The sequence below is a fragment of the Eleutherodactylus coqui genome, chromosome 1 (assembly GCF_035609145.1).
Source record: "Eleutherodactylus coqui strain aEleCoq1 chromosome 1, aEleCoq1.hap1, whole genome shotgun sequence".
Taxonomy (NCBI): Eukaryota; Metazoa; Chordata; class Amphibia; order Anura; family Eleutherodactylidae; genus Eleutherodactylus; species Eleutherodactylus coqui.
Window position 1 is genome coordinate 472,608,281 of NC_089837.1, and position 13,375 is coordinate 472,621,655.

The following is a 13,375-nucleotide window of genomic DNA, read 5'->3' on the forward strand; positions in this document are numbered from 1 at the left end:
AATTGAGCCCCAAATAGAACTCCTTTTGTGCCTCCAAAGTAATAGTGCCCTCTTTAATTGAGCCCATAAATAGTATCCCTTTTGTGCCCCCAAGATAGTAACACCAACTCAAAGAAATTAAGGCCCCAAATATTGTTCTTTCTCTGCCTCCTCACAGAAAGTGAGACTGAAAACAGTTCGCCCAAAGTAATAATGCCTCCTCTAAATAATCATGGCCCCAAATAGTGCACCCTCTAAGAATCCAAGGTAATAGCAAAAGTATTTGAACACTCCAACAATAGCCTCCCATGCGCCTCCAAAGTAATTGAGCCACCAAATAGTGCCCTCCTCTGTGACTCCAAAGTAAATGAATGCCCAAATAGTGCCCCCAAAGTAATTTAGCCCCCGAAATGGTGCCACCCTGCAATCCACCACTGCCTCCGAGACAAAACAGCAGTAGCATGACAAATTTTATTACTTATGCAGTTGCTTGCTGGCTGTGAAGCTACATGGTTCTTTTCATATCCAAACTCTTCCCCCGCTCCCCGACACTTGGAGCATATACTCCGAGAACAGGCATGCAATACAAAGGAGTCGGACTATGGAAGGAGCCACATAGCAGTGGCTGTGTTAGTAATAAAGTTTGTTAAAGGGGTTGTCCCGCGCCGAAACAGGTGTTTTTTTTGTCAATAGCCCCCCCCGTTCGGCGCGAGACAAACCCGATGCAGGGATAAAAAAAAAACCAGATAGTACTTACTCAAAACCCCGCGGTCCGGCGTCTTCATACTTACCTTGTGAAGATGGCCGCCGGGATCTTCACCCTCGGTGGACCGCAGGGCTTCTGTGCGGTCCATTGCCGATTCCAGCCTCCTGATTGGCTGGAATCGGCACACGTGACGGGGCGGAGCTACGAGGAGCAGCTCTCCGGCACGAGCGGCCCCATTCAGCAAAGGAGAAGACCGGACTGCGCAAGCGCGTCTAATCTGGCGATTAGACGCTGAAGATTAGACGGCACCATGGAGACGGGGACGCTAGCAATGGAACAGGTAAGTGAATAACTTCTGTATGGCTCATAATTAATGCACGATGTACATTACAAAGTGCATTAATATGGCCATACAGAAGTGTATAGACCCACTTGCTTTCGTGGGACACCCCTTTGTCCTGCACAGCAGTCTAGTGGGGGCCCAGCCATGGCACCCCTGGTTGCTACTGTGGTGAGGGGAGCCTGGTTACAAGTGTTGTCTATGCAGTTAAAGGGGTTGTCTCATGAAAGCATGTGGGGTTATGCACTTCTGTATGGCCATATTAATGCACTTTGTAATGTACATCGTGCATTAAATATGAGCCATACAGAAGTTATTCACTTACCTGTTCCGTTGCTGGCGTGCCCGTCTCCATGGTGCCATCTAAAATCGCCTCTTCTGGCGATTTTAGACGCGCTTGCGCTGTGCGGTCTTCTCCCTTCTGAATGGGGCCGCTCGTGCCGGAGAGCGGCTCCTCGTAGCTCCGCCCCGTCACGTGTGCCGATTCCAGCCAATCAGGAGGCTGGAATCGGCAATGGACTGCACAGTGAAGATCCCGGCGGCCATCTTACTAAGGTAAGTAAGAAGAAGGAAGAAGTCGCCGCAGCGCGGGGATTCGGGTAAGTACTACCCGTTTTTGTTTTTTTTTAACACATGCATCGGGTTTGTCTCGCGCCGAACGGGGGGCCTATTGAATAAAAAAAACAAACGTTTCGACGTGAGACAACCCCTTTAATAGAGAAAGCCCCTGTTCTAGAAGGAGAGGTGTTTGCTGGGACAGACAGAGGAAGTCCGTTCTGTGCAGTAAAACAGCAGTATGTGCAAGAGAAGGCTAAAGGCAGAGATCACTGCAAAACACTTGTGTGCAGAGGTAGAAATCATACAGTAGTAGAAGAGGGGACACGTGTTGCATGCAATTTTTCTTCTAGTTTGTCTAGTTTGCGGAATAAGTTGACGCTATACAAATAAAGATCATTATTAATATTCGATATGTCATGACATTTTAAGACTTTATTTTCAATGTTATATTGCCATCTAGTGAACAATGTTTGTATTGCATGCCAGGATGTGAACTGCTAGAAGGTAGAGTGGGTCGTGTGGGCGTCAGGTCATTGCTCTGGATCAGGGGCGTAGCTATAGTGGGTGCAGGGGATGCGGTTGCACCCAGGCCCAGGAGCCTTAGGGGCCCATAACGAAAAGGAAGTGAAAAGAACTGGTATGGAGGCGCAACACTCTAAGCTACTGGAAGATGTAGATCAAAGTCCAATGTGTGATGGTGAAAGCACTTCTTTTTTATTATTTTTTCAGAAATTAAAAACCAGCAATGGAATACGCGTTTCGGGGAAGAACCCCTTCGTCAGTTCGGCTGGATAGGACAACAGGATGCCTAGGGGTGACACGATTCCAAAGATGTATAGAATGTGTCGGAGGTCCTGTGTGCAGGAGGACAGGGGAGAAAAAAAAATGCTTTAACCAGGTTAAAGCATTTTTTTTTCTCCCCTGTCCTCCTGCACACAGGACCTCCGACACATTCTATACATCTTTGGAATCGTGTCACCCCTAGGCATCCTGTTGTCCTATCCAGCCGAACTGACGAAGGGGTTCTTCCCCGAAACGCGTATTCCATTGCTGGTTTTTAATTTCTGAAAAAATAATAAAAAAGAAGTGCTTTCACCATCACACATTGGACTTTGATCTACATCTTCCAGTAGCTTAGAGTGTTGCGCCTCCATACCAGTTCTTTTCACTTCCTTTTCGCTACACTTACGCCCACACTGGTGGAGCGTCATCTGGTTGGCAGCACCTCCACCATTCAAAATACTCAATCATTGAAAACTCTTTGTACTCCATAAATATTCCACTACCCTCACTGGGTCTTGCTCCACCCTCCTTTTTCATTTCTTTTACTCACATTAGGGGCCCATAAGGCCTCTCTTCTCCATATAGGGAGCCCAGTACTATGAGTAAAGCATTATAATTAGAGGCCCTGCTACACAATTTGCATTGGGGCCCAGGAGCTTTAAGTTACGCCTCTGCTCTGGATGCTGAGTATTTAGAGCTGCGCTCCATGCCATTTTGTGTTGTTGTGGTTGATGCCCTTCCAAGGAGAAGAAAAGACTAGGCTACCGATTTCGGACCTGTTGCATGGGCATTAAGGACAGCACTATAACTCAATTGTTGCAGTTTAATAAAAGACGAGTTGGAGCATTATTGAAGTTATACATAGAAACATAGTATGTTAGGTTGAAAGGAGACAATGTCCATCTAGTTCAGCCTCTTTCCACCACCCTTGTTGATCCAGAGAAAGGCAAAAAAAACAACGAGGCAGAAGCCAATTAGCCTCCTTGGGGGAAAAAATTCCTTCCCGACTCCATAATGGCAGTCAGAATAATCTCTGGATCAACGTTTGAAAGTTCCTACCTGACTCTAAGACCCGGATCAACAACTCAGCTGGTTATTTAATGTCTAGATCCTGTAATGTCATAGCGCTCTAGAAAGACATCTAGTCTTCTCTTAAACTCCTCTATGGATTTTGCCATCACCACATCCTCAGGCAGAGAGCTCCACAGTCTCACTGCTCTTACAGTAAAGAACCACCATCTATGTTGGTGATGAAACCTGCTTTCTTCTAGACATAGCGGATGCCTGCTTGTTACCGTCGCAGTCCTGGGTATAAACAGATCATGGGAGAGATCCTTGTATTGTTCCCCGATATATTTATACAGAGTTATTTGATCGCCCCTTAACAGTCTTTTTTCTAGGGTGAATAATCCCAATTTTGGGTATTCCAGTCCTCCCATTTCGTTTATTAATTTAATTGCCTTCTTTGAACCCCCTCAAGCACTGCAACATCCTTCCTAAACATTGGTGTCGAGAACTGTGCACAGTATTCCATGTGGGGCCTGACGAGTGCCTTACATAGTGGAAGAATAATGTCGTCCCTCGCCCCTATACCTCTTTTAATTCCCCCTCAAGACCTCATTTGCTTTTGCAGCAGCTGACTGGCATTGATTGCTCCAGTTAAGTCTACAGTCCACTAGTACCCCCAGGTCTTTTTCCATATCTCTTCTCACTAGCAGACCTAGTACCCCATTTAGTTTATATTGGTGACATCCATTTCTCTTGCCCATGTGCACAGCCTTTTGTAGTCGTACATTGTCCTCCGTTGTATTAATTGTCTTATATAGTTTTGTATCCTCTGCAAATATTGATATTTTACTGTGTAGTCCCTCTATCAGGTCATTGATGAATATATTGAACAAAATGGGGCCTAATACTAAACCCTGTGGCACCCCACTAGCGACGGTGGCCCAATCAGAGTATGAGCCATTTATTACCACCCTCTGCTTTCTTTCTCTGAGCCAATTCTTTACCCAGATACACACGTTTTCACCCAATCCGAGCTGTCTCATTTTGTATATCAGCCTATTATGCGGCACGGTGTTAAGTGCTTTAGAGAAGTCCAGATATACAAGATCAATAGACTCTCCCAGGTCCAGCTTAGAACTTACTTCATCGTAGAAGCTGATCAGATTGGTCTGACATGATCGACCCCTCATGAACCCATGCTGGTGAGGAGTTATACTGTTCTCCTTGAGATATTCTAGGATGGCATCTCTCAGAAACCCCTTGAATATTTTTCCAATTATGGCATATGTTTCCCACGCATTTGGCCATAAGCCCATGGCAGCATTCCTACAAGCCACCAATATATAAAGATGCATGGATATGGGGCCCATCTCAGATGGGAAGACTCCCCAGTTGGGAGCATGCAGCTGACCGACGAGGTCCTGAGATACAACCCACATTCCCTGCTGGGCGGAACCGCACTCTCCATTGGGGGACCGCTCTTCACACCACCGTGCCGCACATCCAGGGCTTCCTATTCAAGTACTCTATTGGTATTTCAAAAAGGAGGACACCAGTATTGAGCTATAGCGCTGGATCTGGCGTTTTTTTTTACTATACCCTGTATATAACCCTAAATCGAGGACCTATGCAACAAGTGAGGGTATAGATATAAATCTGCACTGTTATGTTTCATTGTGTGGAATAGTAAATATTATTCAGTATTACAAAGTATAAAATAAAAAAACATCAATGAAAAAGTCCCGTTCTTGATTTATATGAGACGGGAATAATAAATGGATGTAGTCGTAGACTGAGAGCTCCTGTCCACGGGCGTTTTTTTACCGCGTATTATATGTGCGTTGCATGGCCGCGTAATATGCTGTGAATTGAGTCAATAAAAGTCAAAGGACTTTCATTGATCCGTGCACATGTGCATGTAGACAGTGCGTGTAGATACATGCGAGGAACAGGTCTCAGCATGCTATATTTCTCGGTGTTCTATGCAGCGTGAGCCAGATACTTTTGTATAGGCAGCCTATGCAAACACTGTCCATACGCAATACATTGTATGTCGGTGGCGATTTCATATGCAACTCCGCTATAAGGGTGGTTTCAGAGGAGCCAAGGCGCAACTATGCTCCGCTGCACGGAGAGTAATTGTGCCTGAACACGGGGAATTTTTTCCCTTTCGATGACTTTTCAAACTCCGCTGCAGAGCGCAAGATTTTAAAAATAACCACAGGAAGAAAAGTACTGCCCGATGTTTCCTAGACGTAGTATTGGTATTAGTGTATCTTGATGCCACCAGGAAGAACTGGTGGAGTCAAGATTGACAGGGGGTGACGCCCCCTGTACCTGATTGGCTGCAGAGATAGATGGGCTGCAGGTCCTTGCAGCTCACTAAGCTGACGCTGCCTTCACCTGCGCTCCTTCATGAGTAGCGTGTCGTGATTTCTGACAGAGATGGAGGGTTAGGGTGAGGGAAAAGTAACAGTTAGGCTTAGTTGTAAAATATAAGGCTGACTGTTTTCCTTCCCTTCACCCTAACCCTCTATCCCTGGCACAAATGGACGAATGCTGTTTTCCCCATGCCTCACTGCTGAGTCCTGTCCCCCGCTAAACGGTGCTTCCACTGCTGCTGCTCACCCTGCATCACCAGTCTTACGCTGCCGTTGTGGGCAAAGCAGGCAGGAACGGTGTCTGTCGCATCGCTGCTATCTCCGGGTTCCACTCTAGGTGCACACCGCTGTTTGCTCCCGCTTCTGCTCCCCCTGCTGCAGAAACAGGTGGGAGCGACTTCAGTGTTGCTTCGCTGCTGAAGTCCACTGCAGTAAGCTCCCTCTTTGGCTCCCCCTGCGGTCAAAGCAGGCCGGAGCACTGTAACTCACGTCCCTAGGTCCCACTCCTCCTGCTGTCCGCTGAAGTCCGGCACACTAGGCTCCCGGTTCTGCAGCAGGACCAGCAGCTAACGGTGCTTGTGGATCGTTGCCGTAACTATGTCCAGGACCTGCGGGGCAGGACCGGCCGCTGCTTGGTGGCCGGCGCCAGTGAAGGAACTTTGTTGTGGGTGTCCATGGCAGCAGCGGCCGCTGTATACCTTTTCTATGACAGTTTAGTGGGCTTGCAGGACCTGATGCTGAAAACCCTTAGTAGCCAATCACCATCAGAGGGTGTCACCCCACTGTTAATCTTGACTCCACCAGGAATTCCGGGTGGCGTCAAGATACAATAATACCCGTAGTATTCACTACCAGCGGGGAAGAAACTCAGACTGATATCACGCGTGTAAAATTGCGATTCTGGATGTGAGGGAAATGCATTTCTGCTTCAAAAACGCATTTCCTCACATATACATACTTGCGATTTTTATGAACATCGCAAGTGCTTCCTATAGTTCTTCAATAGGGAAAGAATACAATATCCGAGACTTTATCAACTGTAGATCTCAATTTGTAGTATACAAAGCAACATGTCCGTGCCCCCTCGACTACGTAGGTAAAACCACACAACAACTACGCCGACGGTTGCTGGGTCATATTGGGAATATAGAACGAGGGGAACCCACGAGCCTATCTACACACATTAAGGAACATCATGGTAATGACCCTAATGTCCTCAAATTTCAAGGCCTAGAAATCCTACGGGATAATGGGAGGCGCGGCAACCGGGATCGACGGTTGCTGCAAAAAGAGAGTCAATGGATTTTTCGACCTTGACTCATGTGCCCCCAGAGGCCTTAATGAATGCCAGTCTTTTTCCTCATACATCTAAGATTCCTCAATAAATGTAAATATTGACAATAAGAACTGGGATCAATGATCCCGATTGACATATATGGCAGCGAAAATGATGCGATACTTACAACCCAATAAGAACTGGGATCAATGATTTTGATTGACATACATGGCAGTGAAAATGATGCGATACCTAGGTGGTTACTCTCGTCTTAGGGTTAATGACTAGAGATGAGCGAGCACCAAAATGCTCGGGTGCTCGTTACTTGGGACGAAATTATCGCGATGCTCGAGGGTTCGTTTCGAGTAACGAACCCCATTGAAGTCAATGGGCGACCCGAGCATTTTTGTATTTCGCCGATGCTCGCTAAGGTTTTCATGTGTGAAAATCTGGGCAATTCAAGAAAGTGATGGGAACGACACAGCAACGGATAGGGCAGGCGAGGGGCTACATGTTGGGCTGCATCTCAAGTTCACAGGTCCCACTATTAAGCCACAATACCGGCAAGAGTGGGCCCCCCCCCCTCCCAACAACTTTTACTTCTGAAAAGCCCTCATTAGCAATGCATACCTTAGCTAAGCACCACACTACCTCCAACAAAGCACAATCACTGCCTGCATGACACTCCGCTGCCACTTCTCCTGGGTTACATGCTGACCAACCACCCCCCCACGACCCAGTGTCCACAGCGCACACCAAACTGTCCCTGCCCAGCCTTCAGCTGCCCTCATGCCACGCCACACTCATGTCTATTTATAAGTGCGTCTGCCACAGGAAAAGCAGGCACACACTGTAGAGGGTTGGCACGGCTAGGCAGCGACCCTCTTTAAAAGGGGCGGGACGATAGCCCACAATGCTGTACAGAAGCAATGAGAAATATAATCCTGTGCCACCGCCATCAGGAGCTGCACACGTGGGCATAGCAATGGGGAACCTATGTGCCACACACTATTCATTCTGTCAAGGTGTCTGCATGCCCCAGTCAGACCGCGGTTTTTAATTCATAGACACAGGCAGGTACAACTCCCTATTGTGAAGTCCCTGTGGACCGACAGCATGGGTGGCTCCCTGGAACCCACCGGCGGTACATAAAAATATCCCATTGCATTGCCCAACACAGCTGAGGTAGTAATGTTGTGCTTAATGCAGGTGGACTTCGGCCCACACTGCATGCCCCAGTCAGACTGGGGTTCTTTAGAAGTGGAAACAGATGCATTTATAATTCTCTGTGGACCCACAGCATGGGTGGGTGCCAGGAAGCCACCGGCGGTACATAAAAATATCCCATTGCATTGCCCAACACAGCTGAGGTAGTAATGTTGTGCTTAATGCAGGTGGGCTTCGGCCCACACTGCATGCCCCAGTCAGACTGGGGTTCTTTAGAAGTGGAAACAGATGCATTTATAATTCTCTGTGGACCCACAGCATGGGTGGGTGCCAGGAAGCCACCGGCGGTACATAAAAATATCCCATTGCATTGCCCAACACAGCTGAGGTAGTAATGTTGTGCTTAATGCAGGTGGGCTTCGGCCCACACTGCATGCCCCAGTCTGACTGGGGTTCTTTAGAAGTGGAAACAGATGCATTTACAAGTCCCTGTGGACTGACAGCATGGGTGGCTCCCTGGAACCCACCGGCGGTACATAAAAATATCCCATTGCATTGCCCAACACAGCTGAGGTAGTAATGTTGTGCTTAATGCAGGTGGGCTTCGGCCCACACTGCATGCCCCCGTCTGACTGGGGTTCTTTAGAAGTGGAAACAGATGCATTTATAATTCCCTGTGGACCCACAGCATGGGTGGGTGCCAGGAAGCCACCGGCGGTACATAAAAATATCCCATTGCATTGCCCAACACAGCTGAGGTAGTAATGTTGTGCTTAATGCAGGTGGGCTTTGGCCCACACTGCATGCCCCAGTCTGACTGGTAATATGTACCTTAACAGTAACCTCGTTGGTGATAATGTGGTGGTGACTGCGGACCTGGTAGCGCGGTTTAATGTAGTTGGTTTTCGGAATGTGGCCAGGATTAAGTGGGCCGTGGGGGGGGGGGGGGGGGATGGTGGTGGTGCTCTCTTGTTGTGTCGTTAAAGGTGAAATTCTTGGACTGCCACCAGACGGACCAATGCAACGGTATTTGCCAAGAATGTTTTCATTGTTGGAGGAGGAGGGGGATGTTTTGGAGGCACTATGTGTCCTCTACACGTGTCCGTTGTTATATGCACCTTAACAGTAACAGCGTTGGTGGGAAATGGCCTCGCCGCCATCATCTCTTTGTGAAGCCTCTGTTTCCACACCCCAGTGACATACCATTAGCAGCGGTATAGGCAGAGCCCAGAATTATTAACATTTCAGCGGTAGCATTAGGGACAGGCCCCACTAACATATCACTAGCAGCAGTATAGGGGGAGCGCAGTCAAAGTTCCATTTCAGTAATAGTAGCACTCAAGACAGGCCCCAGTAACATTCCCATTGCAGCAGTTTAGGGAGATAACAGTCTCTTTCACATTTCAGTAGCTGCAGTATAGACAAGGCCCCAGGTACATTTATGTAGCTAAAGTGTAGGCCAACCACACACACCTTTCTGTACCATGAGTGCAGGCGAAGAACATAGAAATTACTATGATTACACTGTAGGCGAGGGCCCAAAACAATTGGTGTACCAACAGTACTAATGTACCTCAGAAAAAATTGGCCATGCCCAACCAAGATGGCAGGTGAAACCCATTAATCGCTTTGGTTAATGTGGCTTAAGTGGTAACTAGGCCTGGAGGCAGCCCAGTTTAACGAAAAATTGGTGCAAGTTAAAGTTTCAAAGCTTTTAAGAGCATTGAAACATATAACATTTTTAAGAAAAATTATATGAGTGAGCCTTGTGGCCCTAAGAAAAATTGCCCGTTCGGCGTGATTACGTGAGCTTTCAGGAGGAGGAGCAGGAGGAGGAGGAGGAGGAATATTATACACAGATTGATGAAGCAGAAATGTCCCTGTTTTGGATGGTGAGAGAGAACGATGCTTCCATCCGCGGGTGCAGCCTACGTATTGCTTAGGTATCGCTGCTGTCCGCTGGTGGAGAAGAGAAGTCTGGGGAAATCCAGGCTTTGTTCATCTTGATGAGTGTAAGCCTGTCGGCACTGTCGGTTGACAGGCGGGTACGCTTATCTGTGATGATTCCCCCAGCCGCACTAAACACCCTCTCTGACAAGACGCTAGCCGCAGGACAAGCAAGCACCTCCGGGGCATACAGCGCGAGTTCAGGCCACGTGTCCAGCTTCGACACCCAGTAGTTGTAGGTGGCAGAGGCGTCAGGGAGGACGGTCGTGCGATCGGCTACGTACTCCCTCACCATCCTTTTACAGTGCTCCCGCCGACTCAGCCTTGACTGGGGAGCGGTGACACAGTCTTGCTGGGGAGCCATAAAGCTGTACAGGGCCTTAAAGACTGTTGTATTGCCTGTGCTGTACATGCTGCTCGATCTCCGCACCTCCCCTGCTACCTGGCCCTCGGAACTGCGCCTTCTGCCACTAGCGCTGTCGGATGGGAATTTTACCATCAGCTTGTCCGCCAGGGTCCTGTGGTATAGCAACACTCTGGAACCCCTTTCCTCTTCGGGAATGAGAGTGGAAAGGTTCTCCTTATACCGTGGGTCGAGCAGTGTGTACACCCAGTAATCCGTAGTGGCCAGAATGCGTGCAACGCGAGGGTCACGAGAAAGGCATCCTAACATGAAGTCAGCCATGTGTGCCAGGGTACCTGTACGCAACACATGGCTGTCTTCACTAGGAAGATCACTTTCAGGATCCTCCTCCTCCTCCTCCTCCTCCTCAGGCCATACACGCTGAAAGGATGACAGGCAAGCAGCATGGGTACCGTCAGCAGTGGGCCAAGCTGTCTCTTCCCCCTCCTCCTCATCCTCCTCATGCTCCTCCTCCTCCTCCTGAACGCGCTGAGATATATACAGGAGGGTGCTCTGACTATCCAGCGACATACTGTCTTCCCCCGGCTCTGTTTCCGAGCGCAAAGCGTCTGCCTTTATGCTTTGCAGGGGACTTCTCAAGAGGCATAGCAGAGGAATGGTGACGCTAATGATTGCAGCATCGCCGCTCACCACCTGGGTAGACTGCTCAAAGTTTCGAAGGATCTGGCAGATGTCTGCCAACCAGGCCCACTCTTCTGAAAATAATTGAGGAGGCTGACTCCCACTGCGCCGCCCATGTTGGAGTTGGTATTCCACTATAGCTCTACGCTGCTCATAGAGTCTGGCCAACATGTGGAGCGTAGAGTTCCACTGTGTGGGCACGTCGCACAGCAGTCGGTGCACTGGCAGATTAAACCGATGTTGCAGTGTCCGCAGGGTGGCAGCGTGCGTGTGGGATTTGCGGAAATGTGCGCAGAGCCGGCGCACCTTTCCGAGCAGGTCTGACAAGCGTGGGTAGCTTTTCAGAAAGCGCTGAACCACCAAATTAAAGACGTGGGCCAGGCATGGCACGTGCGTGAGGCTGCCGAGCTGCAGAGCCGCCACCAGGTTACGGCCGTTGTCACACACGACCATGCCCGGTTGGAGGCTCAGCGGCGCAAGCCAGCGGTCGGTCTGCTCTGTCAGACCCTGCAGCAGTTCGTGGGCCGTGTGCCTCTTATCTCCTAAGCTGAGTAGTTTCAGCACGGCCTGCTGACGCTTGCCCACCGCTGTGCTGCCACGACGCGCGACACCGACTGCTGGTGACGCGCTGCTGCTGCTGACACATCTTGATTGCGAGACAGAGGTTGCGTTGGAGGAGGAGGAGGAGGGTGGTTTAGTGGAGGAAGCATACACCGCCGCAGATACCACCACCGAGCTGGGGCCCGCAATTCTGGGGGTGGGTAGGACGTGAGCGGTCCCAGGCTCTGACTCTGTCCCAGCCTCCACTAAATTCACCCAATGTGCCGTCAGGGAGATGTAGTGGCCCTGGCCGCCTGTGCTTGTCCACGTGTCCGTTGTTAAGTGGACCTTGCCACTAACCGCATTGGTGAGGGCGCGTACAATGTTGCGGGAGACGTGGTCGTGCAGGGCTGGGATGGCACATCGGGAAAAGTAGTGGCGACTGGGAACTGAGTAGCGCGGGGCCGCCGCCGCCATCATACTTTTGAAGGACTCCGTTTCCACAACCCTATACGGCAGCATCTCAAGGCTGATAAATTTCGCTATGTGGACGGTTAACGTCTGAGCGTGCAGGTGCGTGGCGGCGTACTTGCGCTTGCGCTCAAACACTTGCGCTAGCGACGGCTGGACGGTGCGGTGCGAGACATTGCTGGATTGGGCCAAGGACAGCGGAGGTGAGGGTGTGGGTGCAGGCCAGGAGACGGTAGTGCCTGTGTCCTCAGAGGGGGGTTGGATCTCAGTGGCAGGTTGGGGCACAGGGGGAGAGGCAGCGGTGCAAACCGGAGGCGGTGAACGGCCTTCGTCCCACCTTGTGGGGTACTTGGCCATCATATGTCTGCGCATGCTGGTGGTGGTGAGGCTGTTGGTGGTGGCTCCCTGGCTGATCTTGGCGCGACGAAGGTTGCACACCACTGTTCGTCGGTCGTCAGGCGTCTCTGTGAAAAACTGCCAGACCTTAGAGCACCTTGGCCTCTGCAGGGTGGCATGGCGCGAGGGTGCGCTTTGGGAAACAGTTGGTGGATTATTCGGTCTGGCCCTGCCTCTACCCCTGGCCACCGCACTGCCTCTTGCAACCTGCCCTGCTGCTGCCCTTGCCTCCCCCTCTGAAGACCTGTCCTGAGTAGGCGTTGCAAGCCAGGTGGGGTCAGTCACCTCATCGTCCTGCTGCTCTTCCTCCGAATCCTCTGTGCGCTCCTCCCTCGGACTTACTGCCCTTACTACTACCTCACCGATAGACAACTGTGTCTCATCGTCATCGTCCTCCTCACCCACTGAAAGGTCTTGAGACAGTTGCCGGAAGTCCCCAGCCTCATCCCCCGGACCCCGGGAACTTTCCAATGGTTGGGCATCAGTGACGATAAACTCCTCTGGTGGGAGAGGAACCACTGCTGCCCAATCTGAGCAGGGGCCCGAGAACAGTTCCTGGGAGTCTTCCCGCTCCTGAGCATGTGTCATTGTAGTGGAGTGAGGAGGCTGGGAGGAAGGAGGAGCAGCAGACAGAGGATTCGGATTTGCAGCAGTGGACGGCGCAGAACTGTGGGTGGACGATAGGTTGCTCGAAGCACTTTCTGCCATCCACGACAGGACCTGCTCACACTGCTCATTTTCTAATAAAGGTCTCCCGCGTGGACCCATTAATTGTGCG